We start from the raw sequence: 16,509 nt of genomic DNA on the forward strand, positions 1-16,509 counted from the left end.
TTAAAATCAGACTTCGTCAGACATTAAAATGACTATGTGCTTAAATACTTAAGAAACAATAAAATGATGATTTTCTGTGACTTCAGTACGCTTATTCAGTGCTTTAGTTGTTTTTGATTCAGTCTATATTTCAAAATTAATAACTTCATCATACAAATTCTGAAATTCAACTGCATTAACTGCCTCATTCAAATTTCAAACATATCGGCTAGCATTTTTTGTTTTGCATCACCTACCCTTACATTAGTAAATTGTCAGTTACATAAAAAATACAATTGTTTAAAATCAGAAGGCTGTATTGAACAAATAAATAAAGCATTACTACTATTTCTCTAGTTTTTATTGCATTGCAATGCTCACAAAATCTTTCATGCATTTTTCTCATAGTCCACGTTGTGTAGAATACAGTAAAACTTGAACATTATGCTGCATAAATCATACCTTTTATCATAGAATTAAAATACCCAAGTATCTAAAGTTTTTTTTTCTATTTAGGAATTACCTGTCAGTGTTATTTTTAATATATTTGCATTGTGAACAAAATACATATGTAATAGTCTCTCTTTTCTTGTTCTCTGGCAAAACTTTTATATAGGTGTAATAGAATAGATAGGGGTCAAGGGAAGTAAATATTGTGGGAAGAAATATCCAGGGAATTGTTATGGCTAGGCTTGTATAGGTCCTTGGGCTGATAGCCTACTACCAACCTATGAACCTATGAACCTATAGTAGCAAGAATGGGTGGCCACGGTGGTGCAGCAGTTAGCATTGCCACCTCACAGCAAGAGGTTCTCTGGTTCGATCCTCGGCTGGGGTGCCTCCTGTGCGGAGTCTGCATGTCCTCCCTGTGGTCACATGGGTTTCCTCCAGTTTCATCCCAAAGACATGCTGTAGGTGGATTGGATGCTCTGAATTGGCCCTAGGTGTGAGTGTGTGAAAAGCCAAAAGAAGAAGAAAAAGAATGGATAGCAAGAATGGGGATTTGAGTTAGAATATGATGTCCTCATTTTGCTTTTCTTGATAAGATGCAGCCATTTCTTCCTGCAGTTATGAGTAGGTGAAATAACTGCAATAAATAACATGAGTGTATTAACTTACTTTATATTTTATGAATAAATGCCCTAGGAAGAAAATATTAATATGATGTAATGTGTAAACTGCAGCTAACCTACTAGTCAACAAGTTTTAAATGGATAAAAATTCAACTCATTGATTTACTCTGATCTGTTTTGTACTTTCCATTCACTGTTTTTCAAAGAAAATCACTGCCAGTTTGATTTTAATTTGTATGTCAATATTGACAACAGTGTATATGTGCACCTTCCCCGTTCTCTCTGTTTATGTTTACTTAAATTGGTATCTATAAGCCTGGGGGCTATTAAGGGCTTTCCCCTATATGGGGATGGGGTGCAAGGGGGCTTACTCCTGCAAAAAAAAAAAAAAACTCTTCCACTAGCTATCTACTCTCCTCATCTCATTAGTATATATGAAAAAAAAAAACATATTACCTTTTTCTTACCAGTTGTGCTTGAATTCAGGTTGCAATGCTACAAGATATTATGCATTGTCTCCACTTGCTTTGTTCCCTATAAACTTGTGCTCAAACAGAAATCCAGTCATGGACACCTGAGTGATGACTGTTGCTTTTAAATACTTATATCATCCAACATGTATACTTATCCTCCTCTACATTGTTATACATTTCTTCCATTGTTATTTTTAGTTATTTTTATAAAAAGAATACACTCCTTGCATTATTTTTCCCATTCTTATTAAAAAGTATCTCTGTCTTTTTCTAGTGAGTATTATCATAGCTGTATTGTGAAACCACAGCTACATTGTTATTGCCATTTAGCTTATTGTTTGTACTTGAAATGAGTTACTAAGGTAGTATACTTACCTGGTTAGCTAATGTAAAACAAAATAAAACAAACAAATAATAAATAAATAAAAACTGGTATAAAAGTTTCACCAAGTGCAAGGTGCAACCAGTCATTTTTATCCAGATTCAACTCAACAGCATATAGGAGAACCATGGGGTGCAAGGTGCAATAGTACCAATTTAAGAAGTGATCATTATCAAAACAAAAGGTTGTAATTTTTGGTGATGAAATTTTATAATTGTTATGTAAAAGTTGTTGCATCAGATGTTGAATTTTTCCATTTTTTCTTGAAGATTGTGTAATTGTGCTGTTTCTGTTGCTATGTTTCAAGATTAGTAAAGAAGGTTATCTAAAAAAGATATAGAAAGCTAAAGCTAGTATTGAGGAATTGAAAAGAAAAGGAAGGGAGATCTTCCTACATGTATCAAAAAGAGAAAAATACAGGACATCCAAAACAAGGTAACAATCCATACAAAAGTTTAAAAATCAGCTAATATAAGTTTGTTTCAAATGCAAGTATGTTTATTTAATAAACGTAGCACCTTTATATCAAAGTATCCTTCTTAGATGCAGGACTACCTTGCAAGGATATTGATGGGTATGAAGTAAATGAATTAGATGAGGAGCAAAGGGAAAAAGCTGAGTACTTATGCTAGAAGTGGTAATAATTCAGCAAAAGAGGGAGGAAACTAATATCATTTTAGACATCAGATGGGGGAGATGATGGATATATTTTTGAGGACATGAGGGAAAAAAACAATGGCCAAGCCCTTAAAACCTTTAATCCTATTCATCTGGTCTGTTGGATCTGATTGATGGTTAATTGAGCTACCTGTCAAATCTGACTCAGCATTGTTAGTGCTCCAGCCTCATGCTCCTTTAAACATTTCCCTTCCATTATCTCCCTGTGTACTAACTCTTCATAGATACCATTTCTTTATTTTTCTAAATTTAGTTGAAAATTTTGTACATTTTTTATGTTTTCAAATTTGGAGGCCCTTTTTACTTGCTGTAAATATTTTTACTCTTTTGCTGTATTTTAGGATATTGTGCTTTTCTCATGTTGCATAGCTTGAGGTCAGGCCTACTGACTTTCCTTTATAGCACAAAACTTTTATATTTTATATATAATATATCTATCTATTTATCTATCTAAGTTATCTGTATTTTTATTTTTATTTCAGTAGTACTTTATAGGTGTATTCAGAATGTTAGATAGAAAGGTAAGTAGTACAGTTCTTCATTTGGTAACTATTTTGTTCTATTCTGTGTTTATTGAAATTAGAGTACATGTTGTGGTTTTCAGTTTATAATGGATAAATGTGACAAAACCTGAAAAGAGCTTTGTGGAGTATGACAAATGTGGTCATACAATCCCACCACAAGACACCCACAAACTCTGCATGGTGTACTTGGGGCAGGAAACACCTCTTGGTGGACTGTTCATTCTGCAGGGCCTTTGGACCAAGTTCCTTTTCAGACTGAAAGAACAAACTGATTCACAAAGGTTTGCATCCTCATGAGCAGTTAATGGTGAAAACCAGAAAGAAAAAAGAGAATTGGAAAGTGAAGGGACTCATAACCCAAGAAAAGAAAAGCAGAAGATTCTGTCCCTTCCTCATCTTCAAAAGTGCTGATATTGGAGATAGCTTCATATTAAATAGCAGAAAGGGAGCCTCCTCCTTCTTTTCCATTGTATTCAGAGCTGATCGTAATTCATGATAAATTACCACAGCAGCAGACTAGCCAACATTCTTCAGAGGGGGAACTGCCTCTTTTCATCATCAGCCTAGAATGGATGATGAGGGCTTTTTTCAAGACACAAGGCGAGATGAATATAATCTTATCCCCTCGGTCTCAAGGGTAGATAGGGCTGGCCCTTTTTTCTTTCTTGCTTTGCTTCTTCTATAAAATCTTCTCATATACTATAATTACATGTAGTCCTAAGGAATTCTCCACAGGGCAAAGATGCTTCTAAACATGCAGAATGCGGAGTTCTACCATATAAAAAAGTAACATGTGAGTCCTTCTTATATATCTTGTAATAATTATTTGGCAATCCACCCTACTTTTTAGTGTTAAATCTGGGAAATACAACAGCATTGTTCCCTTTGCGTTAAACCAGGAAGTGAATTTGTTGTATATTCATTATTCATATTATTTATAAGCAAATATTTATTGTCTTACTTTAATTGATACTTTAGAATGTTGTAGGTATATTTTAATATAAAGTCAGTGTGTTATTCATGTTATGGCAATTCTTAAGAAGGCTGTTTGGCCAAGGTACTAGAAGGCAAATGAATAGCAGAAAAGTATTAAGGGCTTGGCTTGGTCAATGTTTTTCTTGTATAGACTGTTCTTCTGTTTTTTTTTTTTTTTAATATACACTATAATGTGCCTGTTGAAACCGATGGATTTAACTCAGGAATTTCCATGCCCAAATGGACTTTTGTTGGAAATGGAGAAAGATACATTACAGGGTGAACCTAAGGCATCCATTTCCCCTTATGTAAGTGGGAATAATACTGTCTTTTTAGACTGACTAAGAAGTGAAAGAATTACAGATAATGCAGAATTGTCCAACCATTCAAACCAAATTATCAGCCATTTCAGAGCACAAGTTCAGAACTGAATGGACAGTTTTGAAAAGCTGTTGCATGCAGAGAAACATGAGTATTATAACATAGTGACATTAAGAAAAGATCTTGTACAGCTAATTATTCCAAATTGTTTACTTGCATACAGATTCCCAACTTTTCCTTTTAATAAAATGGAGGAATTTGAGTTAGAATGCAAGAGAAGATGGATTCAAACAGCACATGTATGTGCTACAGAATAGATAAAAATCCACATTGCTTGTGATAGTAAAAAACAAGAAACATTATCCCATGATACTAAAACTAGAAGGAGATAGCACAAACAACATTTATCTAGCCCGCAATTAGAAAATATGGGTTGAGACTTAAATCAAAAAATTAGCTTCAGCATTATAATCCCTTATTGTAAGAAAAAAGAAGAAACGTATGACCTTTACAGTTATAAAAATAATGCAGCTTTTCTTTTTAAAAAGCAATGCCAAAGTAATGAGTAGAGGAACTGAAACAGCAATGAGTTCAACTAGAGAGACTTCCAGTGATAGTGAGCTAGAAAGTGACATGGAAAATCATGCACTGAATGCGGAGAGAGCCTGAACAGGTTCAACAGAATGTAAAAATAAAAACAAGGGAGTATAGCCTACTTCTCCTAATTTTGAAATAAAACAGAACAGCAGAGTTTCAAAAGGATGTTGTATTAAGGAAGGAACTTCTGTTTTTTAGCAACACCAGCAACAACCACAATTGTTTTGCAACAACAAACAGTACAACCATTACTAAGGTAAGTTGTAAAGGCAATTTTAGAGGAGATTCCTTACCTTCTGAACATTTTGAGGCTTTTTGCTGTCTAATGTTGCAAACAATGAAAATAATGCACTAGAAATTATTACTTTGTTGGGTTATAAACTATTGGATGTTCAAAAAACAATGCCTTGCTTGGGACTAACAATTACACATTTAAGTTCATCTAAGTGGTATAATTTATGTATTGAGTTGTTTAATTTCATAAGAAAACTTTATATTACATTTTCACAAAATCAGAGTGAAACTGTGAATATTCCTCACAAAACAATAAATGAAGGTGTTTTGTCTTAAAGTTCAGAATTTTATACTTCTGAAAGTGCCTTACAGTTGGAATACAAGTGTTATATATATTTGGATGGCCCTTTTTACTTCAAAATTAAGAACTCTTTCCTGAGACTCAGATGGGCTGTGACTACTGTTATGCACTTGGCTTTGCCCATCTGCTCCTACTTAGTAATACATGCTAAACCCAACCCTGCCCCTGCCCCTAATAGTAATGTACACCAGTACACAAGACAGCTCAGATACTCACCATGCACAGTACATCTAACCCCTAACACTAACACTCACACACACACACACACACACACACACACACACACACACACACACACACCCTAAATCTGTCCCCTTCTCTAACCCTTACTTTAATGCAAACACACACACACACACACACACACACACACACACACACACACACACACACACACACACACACACACACACACACTCACATAAACTCCCTGATCCACCATCTACTTTTGTCAACCAACCAGAAGTCACCCAAGTTAGTGTCCACACAAACGGTCTTTTGCACACATCTTACAACTGCTCACTTGCATCACACAAATGTGTGTCGACCCAGTCAGCTATAACTGTATATATATATATATATATATATATATATATATATATATACATATATATATATAGAGAGAGAGAGAGAGAAAGTATATATATATGTGTATGTGTGTGTGTGTGTGTGTGTGTGTGTGTGTGTGTGTGCATGTGTGCGTGTGTGTGTGTGTGTGTGTGTGTGTGTGTGTGTGTGTGTGTGTGTGTGTGTGTGCCCTGTCTTTTGTCGAACATATGTTTTTTTGCCAAACGCAGAGGTGGAATTAAATGTTGGTGACATAGATAGCCAACATGTCGATGGTATGTTTCATCTAGACAAGTGAGTGGGATTGGAGGGGGCTAGAGTTTGTGTGCTTGTGTTAGTGAGTAATGGTGAGGCATAGGTGCTATATATTTGTGTGGGAGTATATGTATTTTAGGGCAAGAGTTAGGTAAGGGGATAGTTGTAGTGTTGTGTGTGCTTGAAGATGTTTGTATGTGTGATTGTGTCTTGTGTAGTGGCAGTATTACAGGGAGGTTTTTATTAATGTAAGGTGTAAGATTAGGGTTGGGAGAAGAGGCTACATTAGGGTTAAGGTTAGCACCAATTACTAAGGGAATGCAGGGGCTGAGCCTAATGTTGCAGAAGCGGTTTAGTTCTCTACACCAAGTATTTCTGATGCCATTTTACTTGCTGATGTGCAGTAAATCCATCACTATTGGGTCAGTGGATACCTTGTATGCTAGACACAGGTCACATCTTAGCAATCTGTAGGGTATCATGTATAGTAACAGGGCTTTGTGTCGGTTCATGTAGGACAAGTAGTTTAGGCCTTGTATCCTTTTAATGTGGTATCTCTGTGGGCACTCCATTTGTTTCATGTGTCCAGACAGATACATGCCAAAGGGGGCATTATACTCAATGCAATACATATATTGTGCAAGGATATAACAACCAGCCAGCTTCCAAACCTTCAGGGCACCTTCCATGTGCGCAAACTGTTAGTCAACTTGAGCTAAGTAAAAAAAATGTTTTTGGTGTCAAGCCCTTCAGAGCTTTCCTGCCACCGAAAAGTGCACTCCTCTGAGGATCTCTGGGATTGATGGTCAGCTTGGGCTGTTCCTTTACTGGGCAGATAAGTTCCATTCTGGAGAAAAAACTTCCTACTTAAAAAATTGTTGTATGATAACACTTTCCTATTCTGGAAAGTTATTTGAAAGCTAGGAGTTTGTGCTTTAATGGACTGTTATGAGACTGTATTGTACTTTTAAATGAGAGCACTCTTTTTTTCCTGTCAGTTTCAAAGTTGTTTAAAGTATATAAAAAACTTTTTTTCCTGTGAAGAAATTGTGTTTATTTTACTTTTGGGGGGTGGCAAAGTGTTCTAAAGAGCTTTTTACTGCATCTTTCTTTGAAAAAAGTGACTTTTAAAGACTTTAATCACTTGTTTTCCCTGGGAAAGAGGTTTTCATCTTGCCCATGGAACAAACTGTCTGTCCCAAGGTCAGTCCTACTTCCAACCACAAAAAGAAAATATTAAGCAAACAGCCTTTGCCACTACAGAAGGCTAGCAAAGTGCCTCAGCCACAGGTGGGTGACTCAGCTATGGCTATTAGTTGCACCTCAGACCAGTCATCTTTAACCCCAGATCCCTCTGGTGTAGCATCTACAGCCACTGTAGACTTGGGGTTAGCCACATTCTTTGCAGCTGTTGGGGTCCCCTCAATGGGCAAGAGAGAGCCAGTCTTGTTGGCCCTAGCCTCCTAGGTGAGGGTACAGTGAGGACGAAGCAGCTGCTACCATTAATAACAGTGTATCTAATCATCACATTTCCTTAGAGAGGAGTAATTTACTGGGTCTGGGTCATGGTTTAATTCAAGCTATTTATCCTTCATATAAAATTATTTCTGATAAAAGAAGAGGGATACCGCTTTTCCTGAAGAGATTCAAGATTCTGAATCTGAACAGGAGGATGCATGGACCGATATAGGGTTTTTTCCTCAGATTTCTGATTCAGACTCAGTGAAGAGCTCAGTTTCTGATTCTTCCTGTGGGGGTTTATTTTCCTTTGAGACTATTTCCGGAATGGCCCAATGTTTTCAATGGGAGAGTACTAAGGTTTATCAGTCCCTCAGAAAATACCATGTGCTGTTACAGAATGAATTTCCAGAACCTTCACCTATTCTTTAATTTCTTTTAGCTTTGGCAATTTTCCTGATAGTCAGCCAGCTGCCCATAAAAAGGCAGATAGGATGTATACATTTCCTCAGTATTTTAAGTTTTTATATCCTATTCCCAAACCTGACCCAGCAGCTATAGATTAATCCTATTGCTGCTAAACATTTGGTTAACTCCAATTCTACTCTTTCTGATAAGATATAAGGATGGGAAGATTGTTGATAAGTATGGGAAACATGTATGTTTCTGTAACTTTAATTTTCAGAATTTTGAATAGTCAGGCGCATATGTTAAGGTTTGTTTAATTTGTGAAAGTACTAGGAATGTTTTGTTTGCAGTTTCTAATTGTGATTAAAAATCTGCTTTGAATAATTTAGTTTCTTCTATTGTTCAAGTCGCTATTCATTGTGTACAGAGTGAGTGTATGATTGTTGATACTTCTTTGAGGGCTATGACCACTGGTACTGCTTTGAGGGGGTCTGCCTGGATGCTTTCTCAGAATCTCCCAGATGATGTTAACAGTGAGATTTTAAATTCTCCTTTGGATAGATATTTAGTTTTCCCCCTCCTCCCTACCCCACAGGTATCAAAAAAGTGTGATATGAGAGGTAAGCTGATACAGGAAATCTCTTAAGATTTTTTAGCCCTCTTTTATGAAATTTCTTAGAGATTCTATAACCCCTCATCCAATTTTGGCATAAAGCAAAATAAACAGTCTTAACAAAATGCAGGTAAAGGGATTTTTAAGAAAAAAATGGCAAATGGATTCCAACGAGAATTCAAGACCCCCCCCCCAAAAAAAAAGAATAAGGACAGTCCAACAAGTCAGAATGACTATTTAAAGGACCTTGACCCACCCTGGTAGTCAATTTTCCCTTCCAGAAAGTCTGAATCTGTACTTTTCTCTTTGGCAACAGATAGTTTCAGACAAATGGGTTTGAAGATCACTCATCAAGGTTACAGACATCAATGGGAAGAATGTTTTCCTTTCTGGGGTAATCCCTCATTCACAAGACCAGACTTTTCTATTTTCAACTGTCCTTTATCACATGCTGCCTCAGGGAGTGACAGATCCAGTTCCTCCTCCCAGGTGGGAAAAGGTTTTTATTCAGGGATGTTTTTTGTGCCAAAGAAAGAAAATGGTTGGAGGCCATTTATGGATCTTTCCTTCCTAAACCTGTTTGTAATATTGCAAACTGAACAAACCAAAAAAATAATAAAAGTGCACCACGCTGGTAACCACGAAAAAAATGCTTTATTCGAACACAATGGTAGACTAAGCACTTTCACCTTTAATCACAGGCTTCATCAGAGTCACCATTTTTACACATCACTTCCTCTTGTATATAAATCCAAAACCTATGACATCATAATCATTTCATTGCTACTCCGAATCTAATTTATAAGTTGTTAATTTCTATTGCCCCCCTTCTAAAACAAAAACATATGGTAGTATAGAAGAGGGAACAACGACAAGTCTACATAGCAATTGTTGTTTTTAACAGCTTGGTTTTTATCAAGTAGTTTATACATTTACATTATAATTTTTTAAAAGTTGTATGTTTTAAATAAACAATTTTAACTGTTATAAATTAGGTTTGGAGCAGCAATGGAATGATTATGATGTCATAGGTTTTGCATTTGTATATAAGAGGAAGTGATGTGTAAAAATGGTGACTCTGATGAAGCCTGTGATTAAAGGTGAAAGCGCTTAGTCTACCATTGTGTTCGAATAAAGCATTTTTTTCGTGGTTACCAGGGTGGTGCACTTTTATTATTTTTTGGTTTGTTTAGTTTGCAATAGTTGCTTTGCCCCTTGTGTGGTAAAGTAGTGTTTTTTCCTGTTTGTGATATTGCTCCAGTTCAAAATGTTTTCACTTCACAAATCTATTACCCCTTCTTCCTCATTCAAGTTTCCTAGTAACTCTAGATGTAAAAGGTAGTCATCATTGCATCCTTATTCATCCAGACTTCAGGCATTTCTTAAGGTTCTGTGTGCCTGGATCACATTATCAGTTTTCTGCCTTGCCCTATGGACTATCCACTGCACCAAGGGTATTCACAAAATGGCTAGCTCAGGTTACAGTTTATCACAGGCTACAGGGTATCCACATTTTTTCCGTAGTTAGACAGCTTGCTTGTATTTGCAGAGTCTTTTCAGGAATCTCTCTCTTGAGTGAAAGATCTCTTACATAAGTATTCCAAGAGAACATTCAAAATCTTTTTTGACTTCATCACACCAGATTGTCTTCCTGGGGTGTCAGCTAGACACCTCGATTCAAAGAATTGTTCTTCTACAAGAAAAAAAATAGATCTTTATCTAGATTTAATTCTAAGGTTTTCCACTCAGACTCCGGTCACTGCAAGGGAAGACCTCAGGATTTTGGGTCTCGTGACATCTATGATTCTCATGATACCCCTAGAAATATTCCACATAAGAATGTTGCAATGGTATCTGAAGGCGCTTTGGTTCCAGCACCAACAGCCCTTGTCTTTTCAAATCCCAGTGCTGGGGATTGACAGAGGGGATGTCATTTGGTAGCGATGGCAAATATCCTTAAATCCAGGTCTCCCTTTCTACCTCCCTGTTCCAAAGCAGTCAGTCACTACAGATTTCTTGAATTTTGCTTAGGGAGTAATTTCTGGAGGGATAAAAGTGCAAGGTCTGTGGGACACCAAGAATAGAAGTAAGCACCTAAATATAACAGAGATCCTTGCCCTCATAAAGACATTCAACTGTCTGAATCATCTTTGGTCCCCAAGACCTTTTCAAGTTGTTACAGGCAATGCCACAGTCATGCTACATCAACAAGTAAGAGGGAACCAAGTCATATCCCTTTTGCAGACTAGCCATGTTAGCTTGGGATACACTTTAACAGCACAGTCTCACTGTATGGACAACCTTCATTCCACCAGAGAAAACTTCTGTGCATTTCAGCCAAGTAGGACAAGGTTAGACCCTCATAAATGGAAACTAGATCAGTGGGACTTCCAAGACTTGATCCATCTGTGGGAGTTCCTCAAGTAGACCTATTTGCATCCTCTCTGAACAACTGGCTGGCAAGATGCTGCTCCAGGACTCCATGCATGAAGGCCTGAAAGACAGATGCCTTTTCTTTTCCTTGAACAGTAATATTCCTGTAAGCTTTTCTACCATTTCCACTAATATCCAGGATACTTTGGAAGATTCATAAGGAATCCCCCAAGATCATTGCAGTGACTCCTTTCTGAGCCAGGCAACAGTGGTTCTACCTTCTTTTGGAAATGGCCAGGGGCAATTACCACAAGTTTCCTCACAGACTGAATCTACTCACACTATATCAGGTTTGTTTGATACACCCTGAGCTCAATCAACTACAACTGACTGCCCAGATGATAGAGTCTTACTTAATTACCTTTAGGCACCTGTGTACTGAGGATGTCCAGCAGTTACTAATGAAGGCACAAAAGCCTGCTATTAGAAAATCATATATTAGCAAATGAAAAAAATGTTTTAATTGGTACCAACAAAGTAACTAGCATCCATTTTTGGCTAGTTGTTCTCTGGTTTTACAATATTTGTGTGAGTTACTATGAATTACTATCCAATGACCTTTCTTACTCCTACATCAAGGTTCATTTGTCAGTTATTTTAGCTTGTGTGCTCATGGATCATTCTCTTTCAAGGCAGTTTCATGTCAAAATGTTCTTAAAAGGGGTTTTGCATAACAGGACTCTAAGCTAACTAGTGCCCCCTCCTTAGAGCCTTAATTTTGTGTTAGAGATGCTAACGCGTATTGCACTTGAACCAGCTTGTCTAGTTGACTTGAGGTTCTTTACACTGAAAACAGCTTTACTGATTTCTTCTGACCTCTGCAAGGAGAGATCTGAGTTGCAAGTGCTTATGGTGAGTCAACCCTACCTCATTTTTTACAGGGACAGGGTTTCTTTGAGAACTAATCCTTCTTTTATACAGTACCTAAAGTAGTATCTGAGTTTGCTTTACTATCCATCTCCCCATTTTCTTTCCTGAACCTAATGGACCATCGACACAAACGTTCTCCAGGAAGGGCTGACACAGACAAACAACTGGTGCTAGAGCGATGGACTAAAACTAAATGCCAAGCAATACATAATAGTATTCTTTGGAAAGTCATCCACCCCTAGTAACTATCATATAAACAAGACACTCCTAAGAGGTGACATGGAGATGCACATTGACAGTAATCTGACCTTTGACCATCATGTGTCTACAGTAGTGAGGAAATCATTCTATGCTGTACAACTTATAAACAAAGGTCAGGTGTCTAGGTCCAAGGAAGTCATTGTTCCACTATGTTTGTCATTCATCAGACCTATCATAGAGTACAATACCACCTTTGGTATGTACATAATCTGTCAGCTCCAACAACTAGAACATCTGTAGAGGTTCCTCACTAAATGAATACAGGGCATAAGTAACATGTCCTGTGCAGACTACCTCAAGACTCTATCCCTGCATTCCGTCTTCTACAGGCTGTTGATCTATGCCTGGCATACAAGGCATTGTCAGACCCCACTCTGATGGAGCTCCAGCATATCCACAAAACAAACAGAACCAGAATTACCTGTTCTAAAGACTTAAACCTTGCCTGTGATATAAATAGGACTTGCTGCTGAGACAAGTATGTATTCCAGAGACTACCTGTTCTCTGGAACAGGCTCCCATCCATGTGAAGCAGAGTTCCTCCCTAATCTAATTCAAGGACAACTTGGACAATTGGGATGGGGAACAGGAAATTCATCCCTGGTTTGACACCTAAGTCTCTAATGGATACAGACAACCTGTAAATGGTTCATCCCCCAGGCCCCTGCTTGTAAAGGTCCTATTTATATAACTGTTATTGTAATACTGTTTAATGCAGTTTATGAGCATTATTTTTTATTTTGGGGAATGTTAAAAATGTTATATTCCATAGTTCACAATATTGTTGTTTCAGGTCTTATATTCAGTAAAGATAGTTTTCCCAAGAAATAATTGACATAAAACAGCTTTTGGGATCCTTTCCACCAGGATTAGCAAATTCATCCAGATTTTGTATTGACTGATTTACTTCTCCATCCTTCCCAGTCAGAGCAGATGCTAGTGGACATGAACAGTCATGTGCAGTGACCTTGACCTAGGGCAGCTTAGCTGTTCTGGATGTCTTACCAGACTATTCTGTGGTAGTCAGACTGGGCAGTGCTATAGCAGTGCCCAGTTTGCCATGGTAGTGTATGGGAAGATTTTACAAAAGAAACAAAAATAAGTGATACAGCTGAAAGCATACAAAAAGCGTATTGGAAGGTATGTCAGGTTAACACAAACAATGACTAATTTATGGTAAGCAGAATAATAAAAAGATAGTTTCAAATAACAACAAAAGTAGTGATGCATTTTTAATTATGCAGTATAATAAGTGTAGTATTAAAGTTTTTTTATTATTTCTGTTAAAGTCTATTGGGCTGTGATTTGTCAAGATGCTGTCAGTATTACCATATAATTTTAAAACTTTCTTATTCCTCAGGGACTAATGTCCAAGATATTTTAAAAACAGTCAGTTTAAATAACTGAAAGAATTCTGAGACCTTCAGTCCATTTGAATAATATGACTGTCCACAACTGTGCATATTGTAGTATGTGTAATATAATGGAACAGGGAATAGAACTAATAAGTATGAGTTAAATATTAAATTATATGTGATATTATTTTTATGATAGTAGCAATGTGGTATATGTAATACAATGTCCAAGCAGTAAAATATATTTTGGAGAAACTAAAAGAAAATTTAGGGAGAGGTTGAAAGGGCATTTCAGAAAAATCAGAAACATCTTTAATTGTCAGTTTTCAAAAACATTGTAGTAAATTTCATAATTCACAGCACAATAATGTAAATGATGACACTGGGTGGAATTCATTACACCTTACATGGAGCAATTCTCTGTGTAGGAATAGTGTTGTGACCTGAACACAGAGGCCACTGAGCGATCTGGGAAACAGAGCTGAGGGACTTGCACGAGCATGCGGACACGGAGGTGTCCACGGAATGCAAATCACCTCATAGCCTGGTGAAAAACGTGCAAATGAGGTGGATCTGCAATCCAGTAAGCAGAAAGGCACCCATGTAGGTGTCATGTTGGTGCAAGAAATATAAGCAGATACAAACCGTGTACGGGACTGCAAAAAATCAAACAGAGGCTGTAAAAGGCTAGAAAAAAGGGTGGATGTGGTACCGTAAGCATGCAAATGGCCAAAATTATGGCCAGTGAGTCCTGAAAGCAATGCAATCAGGTAGACATGACTGATAAGCCCTGTTCAACAGACACTGGCCCATTCAAACCCTCAGTGGTGTATCTATCAGGTGGAATGCAGCATAATGAGCCAATCACACAGGCTGCAACTGCAGCACACCACTATAAAGTATGCATACACTCTACAGTCTGATTTCTCCACATACTCTGTACCATTGGAGTACACACTTGGGAATTTTAACTGACAAAATGCTAGGGGCTGCTGCTGCTCTGCTACATCTGCATGTGCTTGAGGCTGAGGTCAGTGAAGACGATGATGCTGACAATAGGCTCAGACTGAGAAGGAGAAGAGTGTTCAAGCCCAGGGTGACCTTCCAGTACATGAGCTGGAGATTGTAGAGTGCTACAGGGTGGACATACTACAAGAACTCACAGAGCTCTGCCACCCTCAAATCAGACCCAGAGACAAAAGAGTGGAACCTATCACAGTGGAAACAAAGGTATGTGTAGCCCTTAGAATATTAGCTACAGGTACTTTTCAAAGACCAGCTGGGGATTGGGGATATAATAGGGATCTCACAGGCATCTGCATCAAGGGTACTCCAACAGTTCCTGGATGCCATGCAAGCACATGCCAATGAGCACATTTATTTACCCCGCACCCCTGAGGACAGGGTCAGAAGTATGCATCTCTTCCACCATGTAGCACACTACCCTGAGGTACTGGGTGCCATAGACTGTACTTATGTGCACATCAAAGTACCACCCAGTGAAGAGGGTAGGGTCTACAACAGCACAAGGGGTATCACTCCAACTGCCAGGTCATGTGCAATGCCCAGGGCATTATCATGAATGTGTGTGCTGGCAGCCCTGGCAGCTGTCATGATTCCACATCTTGCATGTCTCACAGCTGTACCAGATGTTTGCCAGGGGAGACATCCCATATGGCCATCTATTGGGGGATGCTGGCTATGGACTAGAGTCATAGATAATGACACCCTTCAGAAATGCACACAGACCTACAGAAGAACATCATAATGAGGCACACGCACAAACTAGGAACATCACACAGCATGTGTTTGAGATGCTCAAGTCATGGTTCTGCTGCCTCAGTATATCTGAAGGAGCTCTGAAGTACTACCCAGCCACAAGTGCACACATGTTCACAGTATGTGCCATGCTACACAATATGTTCCTGTGAAAACAGCTGTGGCAGGAACATCACAGGGAAGGGAGACATAGCCCCCCCACCTGTGTCAAGGTCCCTGCAGCCATAGAGGGACTCAGAGGAGGAACCCCTGAGTCTATTCCTGTAGGCAGACATAGGCATGCTCAGTATGCCCTGGCCTTGGCAAAGTGGCAATGCATAGCACATCCACTGACAACCTAGGGACCTAGGGACTGCCATCTCACTCCAACTCACATACATAGTAAAAGGATGGCAGCCACACCACACAACTTGTACCTTACCATGTATTGGCTGTGTATGGCAAGCATCAGACAGAGAGAGCCCTGAATCACAGTTATCTCAACCACTGATGGCACAAGGTAAGTCACTTTTCTTTACAAGATATGAATGGGGTATTAGACTGTGGTAGCATATGTGTGGACCTGCCACATGTATGCCAGGGAATAGAGTGGGCTACCAGGATAGCTGCAGACAATTAACAGCTGTGTGGGACAACAGGAGCTCTCTGTCCAATACTGTCCAACCCTTAATATGCTGTAGGCCCCAAGCCAGCAAAACCCAATGCACTATGTGAGGGAATGACATACAGCAGGGTCACAGGACAGATGCTTGACTGGCAGTGCTATAGTCCCCTACCCTCAACACACCCGTGTCTCCATACAACTGTAGTCACAGTATGTTTGCAAGGTAATAGCAGCAGACCACACAATCACTGGGCTGTCCCAATCAACCTGGTGACATGTACCATTACCCCAATATGCAGGGGTCAAAGTGCT

General features: G+C 38.4%; 1 protein-coding gene across 1 annotated transcript in view; it reads left to right on the top strand.

Moving 5' to 3' along the window:
• ZYX (zyxin) overlaps positions 1-16,509 on the top strand; it is a 1,199,731-nt gene that overhangs the window by 335,939 nt on the left and 847,283 nt on the right. The gene's annotated exons all lie outside the window — the stretch shown is intronic.

This window comes from Protopterus annectens, chromosome 8.part0 (assembly GCF_019279795.1).
Source record: "Protopterus annectens isolate FY-2018-M chromosome 8.part0, PAN1.0, whole genome shotgun sequence".
Lineage (NCBI taxonomy): Eukaryota > Metazoa > Chordata > Ceratodontiformes > Protopteridae > Protopterus > Protopterus annectens.